We start from the raw sequence: 16,628 nt of genomic DNA, 5'->3' as shown, positions 1-16,628 counted from the left end.
TGTCAGTACATGCCATGAATGTGACATCAGAAATAAAAACCTACTTCACCTCCCTTACTTAAATTCTTCTTAGGTAAAATGCATTACATGCCAGTGGAATTGAGTCAGTACAGTTAGTATAGCCTTTCTAACTAGTAGAAGCCTGTTTTAAATCTTTTATTATGCCATCATAATGGGAAGGAGCTTTTTTCCTTTGTGTTTTTTGCTGTTGGTCTGCTGTATTTTCAAATCAGTTCAGTCAAATATTTATTGAAAGCCTGTTGTGTTTTGTTTTTTTTTTAAGAAGGGAAGTTATTTTATTTATTTATTTGTCTATGGCTGCGTTGGGGCTTTCTCTAGTCGTGTTGAGCGGGGGCTACTCTTCGTTGCCATGCACAAGCTATACTCATTGCAGTGGCTTCTCTTGTTGCAGAGCACAGGCTCTAGGCACGCAGGCTTCAGTAGCTGTAGCTCGTGGGCCCTAGACCGCAGGCTCAGTAGTGGCGCGCACGGGCTTAGTTGCTCCGCGGCATGTGGGATCTTCCCGGACCAGGGCTCGGACCTGTGTCCCCTGCATTGGCAGGCGGATTCTTAACCACTGAGCCACCAGGCAAACCCCACCTGTTGTGTTTTAAGCACCTTTGTAGTCCCTGAGGACAAAGCAGTGAGAACAAGTCTTTTTTCTCTGGGGCTTACAAACTGATTAGGTTTGAAAGGGAGGAGTAAGACTGTAAATAAGTACTAAATAAATCCCCTCTTATTTACTGTGCAATTTTGATCAGTAAGCTCTTTGAACTTTAGTTTTCTCATCTTTAACATGGGTGTAATGATTCCTGATCTACCTAGCTTGTGGAATTGTTTCCAGAATCGAGTAGGATAAAAATTTGGTTGCACTGTACCCTTCACATTCCTGTGGTAAGTTATTGTTACTGCTATTAGAAAAGGAAAAGGAACATTGGGGAAAGGTTGTTTATAAAGAAAGACAAGGCTTCCCTGGTGGCGCAGTGGTTAAGAATCCGCCTGCCAATGCAGGGGACATGGGTTTGAGCCCTAGCCCTGGAAGATCCCACATGCTGTGGAGCAACTAGGCCCGTGCACCACAACTACTGAGCCTGCGCTCTAGAGCCCGCGAGCCACAACTACTGAGCCTGCGTGCCACAATTACTGAAGCCCGCAGGCCTAGATCCCATGCTCTGCAACAAGAGAAGCCACAACAATGAAGGGTCTGCGCACTGCAGCGAAGAGTGGCCCCTGCTCGCCACTACTAGAGAAAGCCTGTGCACAGCAATGAAGACCTAACACAGCCAAAAATAAAAAACAAACAAATAATTAATTAATTAAAAAAAAAAAAGAAAGACAAAGAGAGTAGTTGCATTCTCTGTTCTGAGAGAGTCTGATGTCCCATTGTTAAACCTTCTGTGAGTGTTAGTCACATCTTCACATGGGCTATCATAGCCCTTCATGTAGACCTTTTTAAATAGCACTTATCAAATAAGACCATTATTATTCTATATTGTCACAGTTAACTGCCTTAATGTCAGGGACCATGCCCTAGTCTACATCCTTACTGCTTGGCACACAGTTCCAGGTATTTCATTGGAACTTTATAAATGTTTGGTGAATGAGTGAATGAGTAACAGAAGTGGGCAGGAGCAGTTGAGTGCCAAAATTGTTCAGCAGATTTTTTTGTTTTGCCCATCATGTGCTAGGACCTGGGTTATGTTCTGGCCGTACAAAGATGTGAAGGTATATAGCTCCCGCCTTAAAGCTTACAACATTACAACACCTAGTAGTCTGGTGAGTATTAAATAGGGATGTGTTATACTATAGGTAAGGGACTGAATAATTCTGTTTTGGTAGACAGTGAAGGAAGGCATTACAGAGGAAGTGATTTTGGAGCTTGTTCTTGAGGAATTAATAAGAACAGTTACTATTAAGGTTATTCCAGCCAGAGGGGGCAGTTTGAGCATAGGAATGGAGATGCTGAAGTATAAGGTGTGTGTCTGGTGTGGCTAGAGGATATTGCAGTGGGTTTTTACATTTTTTGGTTCAGGTACCCCCTCTAGAAAATTTGAGAATAACAATAGATTTTCACCCCAGAAAACTGCATATAAGGAGACATATGCTGGGACTTCCCTGGTGGTCCAGTGGTTAAGACTCCGCACTACCAATGCATGGAGCCTGGGTTCAATCCCTGGTCAGGGAACTAGATCCTGCGAGCCGCAACTAAAAGCCTACGTGCCACAACTAAAGATCCCACATGCCGCAACTAAAAGATCTCACATCCACAACTAAGACCGGTGCAGCCAAATAAATAAATACATAATTAAATATTTTTTAAGAAAGGAAACATATACATATCATTCTAGAAAGTTATGGAATACTTAGGGATCTCTGGACCAGTGGGGCTGAGAAGTTGAAAAGTGCAATGGCCGGTGAAAGGAAAGATCTATGGCTGGGTGCTGAGAAGGATTCAGAATGCTTGTTAAAGACTTCAGGCTATGGGAATTCCCTGGCAGTCCAGTGGTTAGCAGTCGGCACTTTCACTGCTGTGGCCTGGGTTCAGTCCCTTGTCGGGGAACTAAGATCCCGCAAGCTGTGTGGTGGCACGGCCAAAAGAAGACTTCAAGCTTTATGATTAAGGAATTGCTAAACCATCAAAAGTTTTTAAGCAGGAAATTGACATAAGCTGATCTGTTTTGAGGTAATTGCTTGCTATCTTAGAGGGTTTAGGAGCATATTTAGAGTAAGTGCTAAAGAGGAGGCAGGATTGAGGGCCTTTTTCTGATTTTGTTTTGATTTTAAAAAATGGGAGAGATTTGACATGTTTGAAGGTAAAGGAAAAGGAGCCAGCGGAGAGCTAGATATTGAAGATCTGCGCAAAAGAAAAGGAGGATAATAGAGAAACACTGGGAGGAAATAAAATCAAAGCTCATAGAGAGGTGAGCCTTGAAAATGAAACATGAAGAAAGGATGGGAGAAGATATATTTGAAGTGACGGAGGTGGACATTGAAATTGGAGTAAGTTACCAACAGCCTATTTTGTACCCAGACACTGATCTAGGTACTTTTCTATGTGCTATTTCATTTAATTTTACAAAAATTCTGTAGATTGGGTGGGCATTCCCATTTGACAGCTGAAGGAGGTATGGCTCAGAGAGATTAAATTTCTCAAAGGCACCTTAAAGTAATTGAAGAGATCTGGAACCCAGATATATTTTGACTTCAAAGTTTAGAATAATAATTTCTGCCTTGTAGGGTCTGTTAATGCCTGATGACTTCTTTGTTTAAAATCTTTCTGAATGAATGAATGAGTTAAGTTATCTGCAGAATGATCAAAGAATAGAGTGGGCTAGAGGACTTCAGAGAGTGTTAAAAGTTTGGAATAGCAGTCATGGAAAATGTAAGGGAGCCCACCAGAGATGAGCAAAAGGGCTGCTGAACCTCAGTTAGGGCCCCACCAAGGTCAGACAAATTAGCCAGTCGGCCATCCATCCTGTCTCCTCCATTCTCAGACATTTCTTGAATACAGTACTGTTGATGTGGGCCTTAGAAAAAGACAAACTATGTTGTAATGGGAGGCTCAGAGCAAGTCACAAGTCTTATGCTTCAGTTTTCTCATCTCTAAAAGGGTCTGGTTTAGTTGATTTCTCAAATTCTAGGATTTTTATGGTATTCCAAGGAGTTTAGGAGAGGAAGTGTGTTTAGTGACTGATTTTTAGGGAAGAGATGATTGAAACCATACAGCTTTCAGATTCAAGCTTGGTTTTCAGTTGAACTTCTCTATTGTGTTAAAAGCACCAGGTGTTTGTTTTGACAATCTGAAAGTTCTGACATAGTTACTCAATACAATGTATTTACTACCTTTGGAGTCTGAAAACCTACGTTCTAGTTCCAGCTCCATCACTTCTTAGCTGTGACTATCCAAGTTAGCTGACCTTCTTGAACTTTAAGTTTCCTCATTTATAAAACAGAGCTAGTAACTATTTCTTCAAAAGTGTCAGATGGGATAATGTATATGAGAGTCTTTGTAAACTGTATAGTGTTTAGTAAATATGAGAAAAGATATGATTATACCTGGCAAAGAAAAAGGGATTAGTACTGTGATCAGTGCTGTACAAGGGAGTGAGAACTGGTTTAAAGTGCATCCTTCACTTCCAGGGTACTGAGTGGTAAGGGAAACCTCTCAGGGTATGTACTATCAGTGCACTGAACTTAGAAATTTGTATGTAGTATATGATGTTGCTGGATGTTTTTTCAGGTATACATTAAAATCAAATCTTGAATCATATCTGTGACTTAAAATAAAAACCCTCCATTGTTAAAGATTCTCTGCATTTATTCTCTCAAATGTGAACTTGTTAGCCAAATTTCCAGGAATATTTTTTAAATAGTTGTTGACTGTATTTTATTTAAGGGTAGATAACAATTTTATGATTATCTCACAGAACTTAAGTACATTGCTTCATTTGTTTGTTTCCTTTGTGCATGGCTAATTCTGATGGAACTCAACAAAATCTCTTATAGAGAACTGTCTTAGCCCGCCTTGACCCTGCAGATATCTAGCAGATAACCAACGTACTTGATTCTATCTACCCAGCTACCTGTTCTCTTCTTTGCACTTAGGTTGGAAATACAGTGTCAAAAACTGGCTTAAAAGGTTAATGATTCATCCTTACCTTGAGTGATCCCAGAGCACTTTGTCCATGTCTTTGCAGGGCACTTTTCCCTCTGTAGCTTATTTACCTCTTTATTCTCCCCACTAAACAGTGCCTGTTTATGAAAATAAACTGAACTAAGGGAAATTCCCTGGCGGTCCAGTTGTCAGGACCTGGTGCTTTCACTGCAGTAGGCCCAGGTTCAATTCCTGGTCCAGGAACTAAGATCTGGCAAGCCACACAGCGCAGCCAAATTAAAAAAAAAAAAAATTAAAGAACAACTGAACAAAAGATTCCTATATTGTTGGCTTCAATTTATTTAACCATTGTGAATAATGTTTCCACATAGGTCTCTGTACATGTAACTTTTTTTTTAAATGAAATTACTGCCATATTCAATATCCTGTGATAAGCCATAATGGAAAAGGATGTGAAAAATAATGTATATATATGTATAACTGAGTCAGTTTTCTGTACAGCAGTAATTAACACAACGCTGTAATTCAGTTACACATCAATAAAAAATAAATTTAAAAAATGAAATTACTAGATCACCAGGTATGAACATTTACATAGTGCTTGATTTTTAAAATATTTTATTTATTTTTTTCATTTCATTTCATTTATTTATTTTGGCCACGCCGCACAGCTTGCGGCACAGCTTGTGGGAGTTCCCCGACCAGGGGTTGAACCTGGGCCACGGTAGTGAAAGCCCGGAATCCTAACCACTAGGCTAGCAGGGAACGCCTTTATTTTACTTCTTTAAAAAATCTTTTTTTTATTAAAATAGAGTTGATTTAAAATATCTCATGTCAGATGTACAGCATATATATCCTTTTTCAGATTCTTTTACCTTATAAGTTATTACATAATATTGAGTATAGTTCCCTGTGCTATACAGTAGGTCCTTGTTGACTGTTTTTTTTTAAATTTATTTATTTATTTATTTTTGGCTGCGTTGGGTCTTCATTGCTGCACACAGGCTTGCTCTAGTTTGTGGCGAGCGGGAGCTACTCTTCGTTGCAGTGCGCAGGCTTCTTATTGTGGTGGCTTCTCTTGTTGCGATGCACAGGCTCTAGGCACACAGGCTTCAGTAGCTGTGGCACTTGGGCTCAGTAGTTGTGGCTCACGGGCTCTAGAGCGCAGGCTCAGTAGTTGTGGCACATGGGCTTAGTTGCTCCTTGGCATGTGGGATCTTCCCGGACCACGGCTCAAACCCATGTCCCCTGCATTGGCAAGCGGATTCTCAACCACTGTGCCACCAGGGAAGTCCATGAGATATTCATTTTTATTTTTGTTTTGTTTTGTACAGAAATCTAAATATTTCATGCCATAGCTCTTCACTGGTTCCTTTGTAATTTCTTCCATCATTAGAAAATTGTTTCTCCATAGGTGGAGCAAATATTAATTTCTCAACTTCTGTTTCTCCCATTCTTTCTTCTTTTTTTTGAAAAATTAATTTTGAGGTGTGGGGAAAACGTTTGTTTTTTTAATTTTTTAATTTTATTTTTTTTATTTTTTTATACAGCAGGTTCTTATTAGTCATCCATTTTATACACATCAGTGTATACACGTCAATCCCAATCTCCCAATTCATCACACCAACACCACCACCACCCCGCCGCTTTCCCCCCTTGGTGTCCATACATTTGTTCTCTGCATCTGTGTCTCAATTTCTGCCCTGCAGACTGGTTCATCTGTACCATTTTTCTAGGTTCCACATATATGCGTTAATATACGATATTTGTTTTTCTCTTTCTGACTTACTTCACTCTGTATGACAGTCTCTAGATCCATCCACGTCTCACCAAATGACCCAGTGTCGTTCCTTTTTATGGCTGAGTAATATTCCTTTGTATATAATGTACTACGTCTTCTCTATCCATTTGCTGTTGATGGGCATTTAGGTTGCTTCCATGACCTGGCTAATGTAAACAGTGCTGCAGTGAACATTGGGGTGCATGTGTCTTTTTGAATTATGGTTTTCTTAGGGTATATGCCCAGTAGTGGGATTGCTGGGTCATATGGTAGTTCTGTTTTTAGTCTTTTTGTTGGTTTTTTTTTTTTTTTTTGGCGGTACGTGGGCCTTTCACTGCCGTGGCCCTCCCATTGTGGAGCACAGGTTCCAGACGCACAGGCTCAGCAGCCATGGCTCACGGGCCCAGCCGCTCCGCGGCATGTGGGATCCTCCCAGACCGGGGCAGAAACTCGTGTCCCCTGCATTGGCAGGCGGACTCTCAACCACTGCGCCACCAGGGAAGCCCCTATTTTTAGTTTTTTAAGGAACCTCCATACTGTTCTCCATAGTGGCTGTATCAATTTACATCCCCACCACCAGTGCAAGAGGGTTCCCTTTTCTCCACACCCTCTCCAGCATTTATTGTTTGTAGATTTTTTGATGATGGCCATTCTGACCAGCGTGAAGTTAATATTTTTCTTAATGCTATCCAGTTATTTCTTTTTTAAAAAGTATTTATTTATTTATTTGGTTGTTCTGGGCCTTAGTTTCAGCATGCGGGATCTAGTTCCCTGACCAGGGATTGAACCCGGGCCCCCTGCCTTGGGAGCACAGAGCCTTAACCACGGGACCACCAGGGAAGTCCCGTATCCAGTTATTTCTAGTAGCATTGTTTCGTGAGGACATTTTAAGCTTTGGAGGACACTAAATTGAAGTGTTCTTCTTAAACTTGCACTACTAATATCCACCTAGGTCATTAGAAATTAAAAATCTTTATAAGGGATCAAGGATATTAAAAAAATATGAAGTATTTTTCTCACATTCGTGTTGATGATGTATTTTATTCTTATTTACCTCGGAGTGGGTTTCATAGATAATAGTCGTTCTTTGGGTGGTTGATTGTCTATTAATCAAGGTTAAAAAGTAGAGCCCTGAAATACTTTTTCCCCTCTTCCTGTGGGTGACAGGTAGAAAGGGGGAGAGTTCCTAAGGAGGGTAGCCTTACCTGTCTTCCCCTCCCTCATGGATAAACCCCTTTTAAAAATACTGCCAGTAGAAACTAACACACCATTGTAAAGCAGTTATACTCCAATAAAGATGTTAAAAAAAAATACTGCCAGTAGATACCAAAGAATAACTGGATAGAACCAGTCAGAAGGTATGAAGAGTACTTTCCACTTCCTTTTATTTGCACACACTCAGCTTTGCCTCCCGTCCCTTCCTCTGAATTTACATTTGAGGGAGAGCATTAGGATTCAGGATATGGGTGCATCTTTGCTGTAAGTATTTTAAAAAGACACAATTTTTTAAAAATAAATTTATTTATATTTATTTATTTGGCTGCGTTGGGTCTCAGTTGCGGCACATGGGATCTTTGTTGCAGCATGCAGGATCTTTCATTGTGGCGCGGGGGCTTCAGAGCATGCGGGCTCAGTAGTTGCAGCATGTGGGCTCCAGAACACACAGGCTTAGTTGCCCTGTGGCCTGTGGGATCTTATTTCCCGGACCAGGGATTGAACCCGCGTCTCCTACATCGGAAGGCAGATTCTTAACCACTGGACCACCAGGGAAGTCCCACGATGTTTTTTACCTATTGGTGATACCATTAAGATTGGCTATTTTACAAACAGTCTTTTACATATTCTATATGCTTGCATAAAATCCCAGAGATAATTGGCTTCTGGGATATCTTTGTATAATTGGGAGAGGGGCTTTGTCCTTCCATTGTAGGCACAGACCACTAAGACCGTTCTGTTAAACGAGTATGCATTTGCATATTATGGCATAAGATAAGTAAGAAGTCTGCTTCTCTGCAACTGCATTAATGATTGCAAACTTTTTCAAACTGTAAAATTTACCATTTTATCCTTTCTTTAGTGTATAATTCAGTGGTATTAAGTACATTCACAGTGTTGTGCAGCCATCACCAATATCCATTTCCAGAACTTTTTCAGCATCCCACACTCTGTACCCATTAAATAACTCTCCATTGTCCTCCCCCCTCAACCCCTGGTAACCTCTGTTCTGCTTTTTGTCTGCTATTTGCCTATTCTAGGTGCCACATATAAGTTGAATCATAATATTTGACCTTTTGTGTCTGTGTTTATTTATTTATTTATTTTGCGGTATGCGGGCCTCTCACTGTTGTGGCCTCTCCCGTTGCGGAGCACAGGCTCCGGACATGCAGGCTCAGCGGGCATGGCTCACGGGCCCAGCTGCTCCGCGGCATGTGGGATCTTCCCGGACCGCGGCACGAACCCATGTCCCCTGCATCGGCAGGTGAACTCTCAACCACTGCACCACCAGGGAAGCCCTATTTCTTTATATTTTTAAAACTGTCTCCTCTTTGTGCTTACATTTGTTTTATTTTGTAGAAAATCAGAAGCTTCTCTCTAGCCTCTTAACTCTCCAGAGAAGAGCAAGCATTTAACTATCTTCAGGGTGCTTATATTAAGAATTATTAATAAAAGGTTTAGAGGATTTGGTAACTAAAATATTTTAGTATGTGCTAGTGCTTTTGGAGGGCAGAACAGAAAGGAAAATATTAAGGAGCAGTTGTTGAGCAACTTCTTCTTTTTAATTAAAAGAGATTAAAAGGGTTAACCTACTGGGACTTCCCTGGTGGTCCAGTGGGTAGGACTCCGTGCTCCCAAGGCAGGGGGCCTGGGGTTCGATCCCTGGTCGGGGAACTAGATCCCTCATGCATGCTGCAACTAAGGAGTCCGCATGCCACAATGAAGATCCTGAATGCTGCAACTAAGACCCAGCACAGCCAAAATAAATTTTTTTAAAAAAGGGTTAACCTATTAAACATCAGTTATGCCACATTAAGTTCCTATAAATAGTGATCCTCAATATTATTTCATGAAAAAGTATTCATATGTGATATCGTATGATCCAGGGATACATGAAACTTTTTAAAAAATTTTTTTGAAGTATAGTTGATTTACAATATTGTGTTAATTTCTTCTATACAGCAAAGTGACTCAGTCATATACATATATATTCTTTTTCATATTCTTTTCCTTATGGTTTATCATAAGATATTGAATATAGTTTCCTATACAGTAGGACCTTGATGTAATCCATCCTGTATATAATAGTTTACATTTGCTAATCCCAAACTTCCAGTCTTTCCCTCCCCCACTCCCTCTCCCGCTTGGCAACCACAAGTCTGTTCTCTGTGTCTGTGAGTCTGTTTTTGTTTTTGTTTTGTAGATATGTTCATTTGTGTTGTATTTTAGATTCCACATATAAGTGATATCATATGGTATTTGTCTTTCTCCTTCTGACTTACTTTGTTTAGTATGATAATCTCTAGGTCCATCCATGTCGCTGCAAATGGCATTATTTCATTCTTTCTAATGGCTGAGTGATATTTCATTGTATATATGTACCACATCTTCTTTATCCATTCATCTGTCGATGGACATTTAGGTTGTTTCCATGTGTTGGCTGTTGGAAATAGTGCTGCTATGAACATAGGAGGCGCATGTATCTTATGAAACTATTTTTTAAAATTCATTTGTCAGTCTTTCCATTGACCATTTTTACTTGATTTCTAACACTGTATAGATATATTTAACCAAGCTTCATCTATAAAAGGGAAACTTTTCTTGCCTAAAACACAACTTTAGTCTCAAGTATTCCAGGAGAAGAAATAAGATGATTAATTCTGATTCTGCAAATCTTAAAAATAATTTTTTTTTTTTTTGGTCATGCTATTCAGGATCTTAGTTCCCTGACCGGGGATCAGACCCATGCTCCCTGCAATGGAGGTGTGGAGTGCTAACCACTGGACCGCCAGGGAATTCCCTAAAAATAATTTTTGATTGTAAAGGAAATATACAATAAAAATTCAGATAGTATATAAGTACATAAAATAAAAAGCAAAAGTCCTTATCATCCTACTCTCTCTCTCTTATTCCCACTCCTGTCCCCTCCAAACTTCCACTGAGAACCCTTTTGGTGTGTAGCCTTATAATCCTACCTTTCGTTATGCAACTTGTTTCTTTTTTTCATTCAACAATATGTTGAGTATATCCTTTAATGTCAGGACACAGTAGATCTTTGAATGTCTTCATGGTATTCAATGTATGAAGGTTTCATTCTTTAGCCATTTTCCCGTTGACAGACATTTCAGGTATCTCGAGTTTTTGCCATTATAAATAATACTGCCACAATATCTTTTTGAGTCTAGTATATCTGTACTTTAGAAGTGGAATTGCCGGGTCAAAGGTTTACAAATTTGATTGGTACTGCCAAAGTGTCCTCCAAAAAGACACATCAAATTACCAGTTAATTTATGAGAATACTTTTCTATGCATTAGTATTATTTTTTTCTGGAATTTTTGAATTTTATTTTATTTATTTTTTTATACAGCAGGTTCTTATTAGTCATCCATTTTATACATACTAGTGTATATATGTCAATCCCGATCTCCCAATTCATCCCACCACCCACTGCCGCTTTTTTTTTTTTTTTTTTCCATTGCCGCTTTTGTTTCTTGAATACCATCAATACTGGATATTTTATTCTCTTTTTTTCCAGCTTTATTGAGATATGATTGACAAATAAATAGTGTATGTGTTTAGGGTATACAGTGTGATATTTTGATGTACATATATTTTGTGAAATGGTTACCACATCAAGCTAATTAACATATCCATCACCTCACACAGTTACCAGCGTGCACACATGTGTGTGTTGAAAACATTTGAGATCTACTCTCAGCAAATTTCAAGTATACAATACATTATTATTAACTGTAGTCATCATGCTGTACTTTAGGTCTCCAGAACTTACTTATCTTATACCCTTTGATCAATATCTTTCCTTTTCTCCTTCCTCTCCCCGCCAAACTGAATAGTTTAAATCTTCAAATTTTTAGCCATTCTGATAGGCAAGAAAAATAAAAATAAAACTCACTTTACATTGGCATTTTCCTTATTAATAATCAGGTTGAACATATTTTCATCTTTATTAACCATTTGTATTTCTTCAGTGAATTCCCTCTCATCATTCCCATTTATTTGTTCATGTGTCTTCATCACATAACTATTTTAAAAGTCAAGTTGACAACAAATATGAATTTCATTTCTTTACATTTTCAGTTTGGGGATAAAGTTATTTTTGGAGATTTTATAAATAGTATTTTCATCATAGTTAATGTTCACTGCCAAAACTGTTTTTTAAGAAGATTTGATATATCACTGAATACTGTAGCTTTTAAAAATATGTTTTGTTCTGGGGGATTTTCTCAAAATGTGATATACATAATGCCAGTGCTACATTTTTCTGGGTGTAGATTTTGTCATGGCTATTTGAATTGCCCTTGCTGAGATCTGTCCTTTATAACTCACTAATGATATTTCCTGAGAGTACTTTTGGTTATCAGTAAGCCACACCTCTGTTTCAAAGCTGATTCATACTGCTTAGTGTGAATGGACTTAGACAGAAGGACTGTTTAACTAGGAGGAGGTTACAGTTTTTGTTTTTTTAAAATAAATTTATTTATTTGTTTATTTTTGCTGCATTGGGTCTTCATTGCTGCACGCAGGCTTTCTCTAGTTGCAGCAAGCGGGGGCTACACTTCATTGCGGTGCACAGGCTTCAGCGGAGCGTGGGCTCTAGGGTGCGCAGGCTTCAGTAGTTGTGGCACTCAGGCTCAGTAATTGTGGCTCGCAGGCTCTAGAGCACAGGCTCAGTAGTTGTGGCCCACGGGCTTACTTGCTCTGCGGCAGTGTGAGATCTTCCCGGACCAGGGCTCGAACCCGTGTGCCCTGCATCAGGAGGCGGATTCTTAACCACTGTGCCACCAGGGAAGCCACTACAGTTTTTCTTAAAAAGGGAAGTTACCCCCGTTTTTATGTCTTTACCCTTAAGTAATATGTTAGATGTTCATTATTTGTGCTTAAAATTAAGTAATCTTTTTGCAAGTGTAATTTTTATTGAACAGACCTTTTAAAAGACATTTGTAAAGCTGTTGTACTGAGAGCATGATTGTAAATCTCTATTTTAAATTTTTCAATATTTTTTATTTCTGCTAAAATCCAATTTATATTTTTAACTTATCTGTAAATCTCTTTATAATGTTTCATTTTTCTGGTAAGGCAAAAACAAATGAAGTTCTTTGTGAACCAACTATTTGTAGCTGCCAAATTTCTATGTAGTATTAACAAAAATAGTTAAGAAATGGCAAAGAAAGTTATTTTAAGAAACCAGAAGTTTTCCAATTTCCAGTCAAAGGGGTAGATTCTGTGGTGACAGATAATAATGGTATATGTAGATTACAGTGTTAATTCCTTACATTAAGGTAGTAGCATCTGTCTGAGCAATTGTAGATCACTCTGGAAGAGCAGTTGATACACTGTTTCTTAATTTTGTTTATTTCTGTAGTGGTGTGCTTTCTGGTCAAGTCCAAGGAATAAATGGAAATGATACTTTAAATTATCCCTTCTCTGCCAATGTAAATTGGTTTCATCATCTTGATAATATTTGTAGATATTATGTATTCTGGTCAAGCTTAGACTCATGACAGCTAAAATCTGCTTTGAGTTTTGATTTGGAACTAAAATCAAGGAGTGGGGTGAGCTTTAGCATTACATGGAAGTCCAGCCCTATTTCTCATGTGGTTAAAAAGGAAAGGGCGGGGGAAGCCTTTTCTTTGCTACCTGTATTTACATTATTGCATGTATATTATATTAATACCTATTTGTTAACATGACCATCCCTTTTTCTTTACTGGTGTTGCTTTTTAAGTTTAAAGACCATAAACTTACTTCTCTTTGTACACTATCTGGCACGGTACTTGGCATCTATCAATAATTGGTTCTTAATAGCCACTTGCTTAGCTGAACAGTTATTAAGTACTTACTGTATGCAGGCACAGCTCATTTTTTACTGTTTTATTTTTTTTTAACAAATACTATTTCATGATATTCTCACAACTCTTTGAGGTCAGGTATTATTAATCCCACTTGAAGCCAAAAGGACAAGGAGATTAAATTCTGCAGTATTATCTTTTGTGACCAAAATGACTAATCAGTTTTGTGTGAGTGAATGATATTTAAAACTAACTTATGCTGATTTGTTCAATGGAAAATAATCTGAGTTCTCTTAACCATCTACCCAGTAAATGTTTGTTCTTTAGTTTTTGCCTGAATAATTATATTCACTTGTTGTGCTTTCTCAGGAGGAAGAAGGTTATTTTGCAGAGCACGGGTCTAGCATTTTGGAAGTGCCATAAAAAGGAATAGAAAAGGCAGAAAGATAATCTTTTCATTCTTGATGGTTCACATATTGGTAGATTCATTTATATCTGTATTTACAACTTGTGGCTATCTTGGACACACAAAGTGAAACAAAGAATGAAGGCTATTACTAGGGTGATTGAGATAAAGAACCATTTTTGCTTTTAATATCAGAAGTTATTAGTCTACAGTGCACGCTTATGTGTTTCTCTCACTAGATCGACCTAGCCATGGTTATTAAAGTTGAGGAAGCTGGTACATATGAACGGTTTTGCTAAAGCTGGGAAGGGGATAGTTGTATTTCACGATTTTCATACACTAATGTTAATACCATCAAGACTATGGCTACCATTAGCAACAGCAGCATTAAATATCTATTAGGTAAACTATAGATCAAGGCTTTTAGTTTTGCAGATATAAAATAAAACTAAAATTACTTTTCTTATTATTTGCCCTAGATTTTATGGACATTGTCACAGATACAACTTAAATGTAAACCGAATTGACAAATCTGGTTTTCATATACCTCTAAAATTTTATTTTAAAATCTGCTTGATATTAAAAAAAAAAAGATGGTTTTGGCTCGGAAGTAGAAACATTATAGTCGATTGTCCTTTGTAAATCCACTTTTATGTATGTTGTGTGGCCCAGCACATCCTTGTATTGATGAATGGCTGATGTTTAGTTTAAAGCAGTGTTCATGCAAAACAAGATTTTTAGCATTTGAAGTAATTTAACTGATTTGTTGTTTGGCTAGTTTCATTTGTAATCAGTGCTTTCATGGAATAAAAAAATCCACCAATATATTTCTTACCCTTTTCTGAATATGCAGAACCAGAAGGGGACTTTGGAGGGATTTGTTAGAAGAATTTGGAGATGATGGTGGGGTGTGGAATAGTATTGGGAAGAGGATGAAGAGCATACAAGGATTCGTGAAAAGAGGGGTGGTGTCTTGGGATTTGACTGCCTTTCCTTCTTTCTTGTCCTGCCATTTTTTATGGCGGGAGCAACTTTCCAGTTTTTGCAAATTGTAATGAACCCATTCACGTATCAGGGGTTTGCCATATTTTTTAGAAATGTCCTGCTGTTAGTATGCATTTGTTCATAATCTCCTAGTTGAATTTTTATATGATCTTAAAACCACTTGGCGGGATTCCCCGGTGGAGCAGTGGTTAAGAATCTGCCTGCCAATGCAGGGGACACAGGTTAAAGCCCTGGTCTGGGAAGATCCCACATGCCGTGGAGCAACTAAGCCCGCGTTCCTAGAGCCTCTGCTCCACAACAAGAGAAGCCACCACAATGAGCAGCCCGCGCACTGCAACGAAGAATAGCCCCTGCTCGATGTGACTAGAGAAAGCCTGCGTGCAGCAACGAAGACCCAACATAGCCAAAAATAAATAAATAAATTTATTTATTAAAAAAAAAAAACACTTGGCAGTTTAGCTGGTGAAGAATCTTCTAAGACATATTAGACTAGTGGCTGTGCTTTTTTTGTTGCTTTAAATAATTCTAATTATCTTACAATTTTAGAGAGAGGAAACCTGTATTGATCAGGACTTTTAACATACAAATCTCTTGCACAAGGGAATTCCTCAGCTCTTTGGTTTAGCAGAGTGTAAACCTCTTACAGATCTTAAATCAGTTAACATTCCTTGATTTAGGATCAGGCAACATGGTATATGGTTTAAATGCAAACTCAGAAGTCAGGCTGCCTGGATTAAAAAATCCTGGCTTCACTATTTATTAGGTAATTGACCTTGGATAAGCTCCTTAACCTTCCATATACCCTAAGTTCATCTTAAAATGGGGATGGTAATATCTACCTTATGGTTATGTTGAAGATTAAGGTCATATAGCAGGCAAGTAGCCTGTTCAAGTCCTGAGAGGTACCAGTTCAAGTACCTTTGACTTTTTTTTTTTTAGTTGACAAGTTTTCTTTACATGTTTTTGTCAGTTTGACTTTTAAATGCTTTTTCCTGGTTTCCTCGTAGTTAGATAAACTATACTACTTTACTTTATTTCCTTTATTATTTTTATTTTATTAAAAAAAATTTATTTAGGCTGTGCTGGGTCTTAGTTGCGGCACGTGGGATCTTTAGTTGTGGCATGTGAGCTCTTAGTTGTGGCATGCATGTGGCATCTAGTTCCCTGACCAGGGATCAAACCCCGGCCCCCTGCATTGGCAACGTGGAGTCTTACCTGCTGGACCAACAGGGAAGTCCCGGAAAAAGGGTTTATAATGGACCCTGAGACTACATAATTTCCTCTAGCAGGATATATACATTCTGAGAGATTGTTTGCTGTTCCGGTCAAGCCAGGACTGAAAGCAAGAAGACAGTGAAACAATATTTTACAAATGCTAAAAGAAAACACCTGTCAATTTAGAGTTGTATACCCACTAAAATCATATTTCAGAAATAAGTCTAGGGACTTCCCTGGTGGTCCAGTGGTTAAGACTCCATGCTCCCAATGCAGGGGGCCCAGGTTTGATCCCTGGTCAAGGAACTAGATCCCGCACGCTGCAACCAAAGGAGCCCGCATGCCACAACGAAGATCCTACACACAGCAATGAAGATCCCACGTGCCAAAACTAAGACCCGGCACAGCCAAATAGTTAAATAAAATAAATAAATATTTTAAAAAAATAAGTCTAAAAGAAGGAAAATTTCAAACAAAGAAACTGAGAAAATATATTGCCACAGAACCTCACCAAAGGAACTTCTAGAGGATGTACTTCAGGTCGAAGGAAGAATGCTTCTTGGAAACAAGGTCAGAGATGC

General features: G+C 38.6%; 1 protein-coding gene across 7 annotated transcripts in view; it reads left to right on the top strand.

Annotated features, from left to right (window-relative positions):
- PHACTR4 (phosphatase and actin regulator 4) overlaps positions 1-16,628 on the top strand; it is a 137,292-nt gene that overhangs the window by 21,046 nt on the left and 99,618 nt on the right. For 2 of the 7 annotated variants that reach the window (XM_029227648.1, XM_029227645.1), the window contains exon 1: positions 1,260-1,776. The exons of 4 other annotated variants lie outside the window; for them this stretch is intronic. The gene's annotated coding sequence lies outside the window, so the exon portion shown is untranslated. Of the gene's footprint in view, positions 1-1,259; positions 3,001-16,628 lie in introns of those variants that run through there. One more of the 7 variants, XM_029227644.1, reaches the window with a different exon arrangement.

The sequence above is a fragment of the Monodon monoceros genome, unplaced genomic scaffold, assembly GCF_005190385.1.
Source record: "Monodon monoceros isolate NGI ecotype Baffin Bay Population unplaced genomic scaffold, NGI_Narwhal_1 Super_Scaffold_18, whole genome shotgun sequence".
NCBI lineage: Eukaryota > Metazoa > Chordata > Mammalia > Artiodactyla > Monodontidae > Monodon > Monodon monoceros.
The sequence above is the reverse complement of the archived record's forward strand: the minus strand, read 5'-3'. Positions and strand labels throughout refer to the sequence as shown.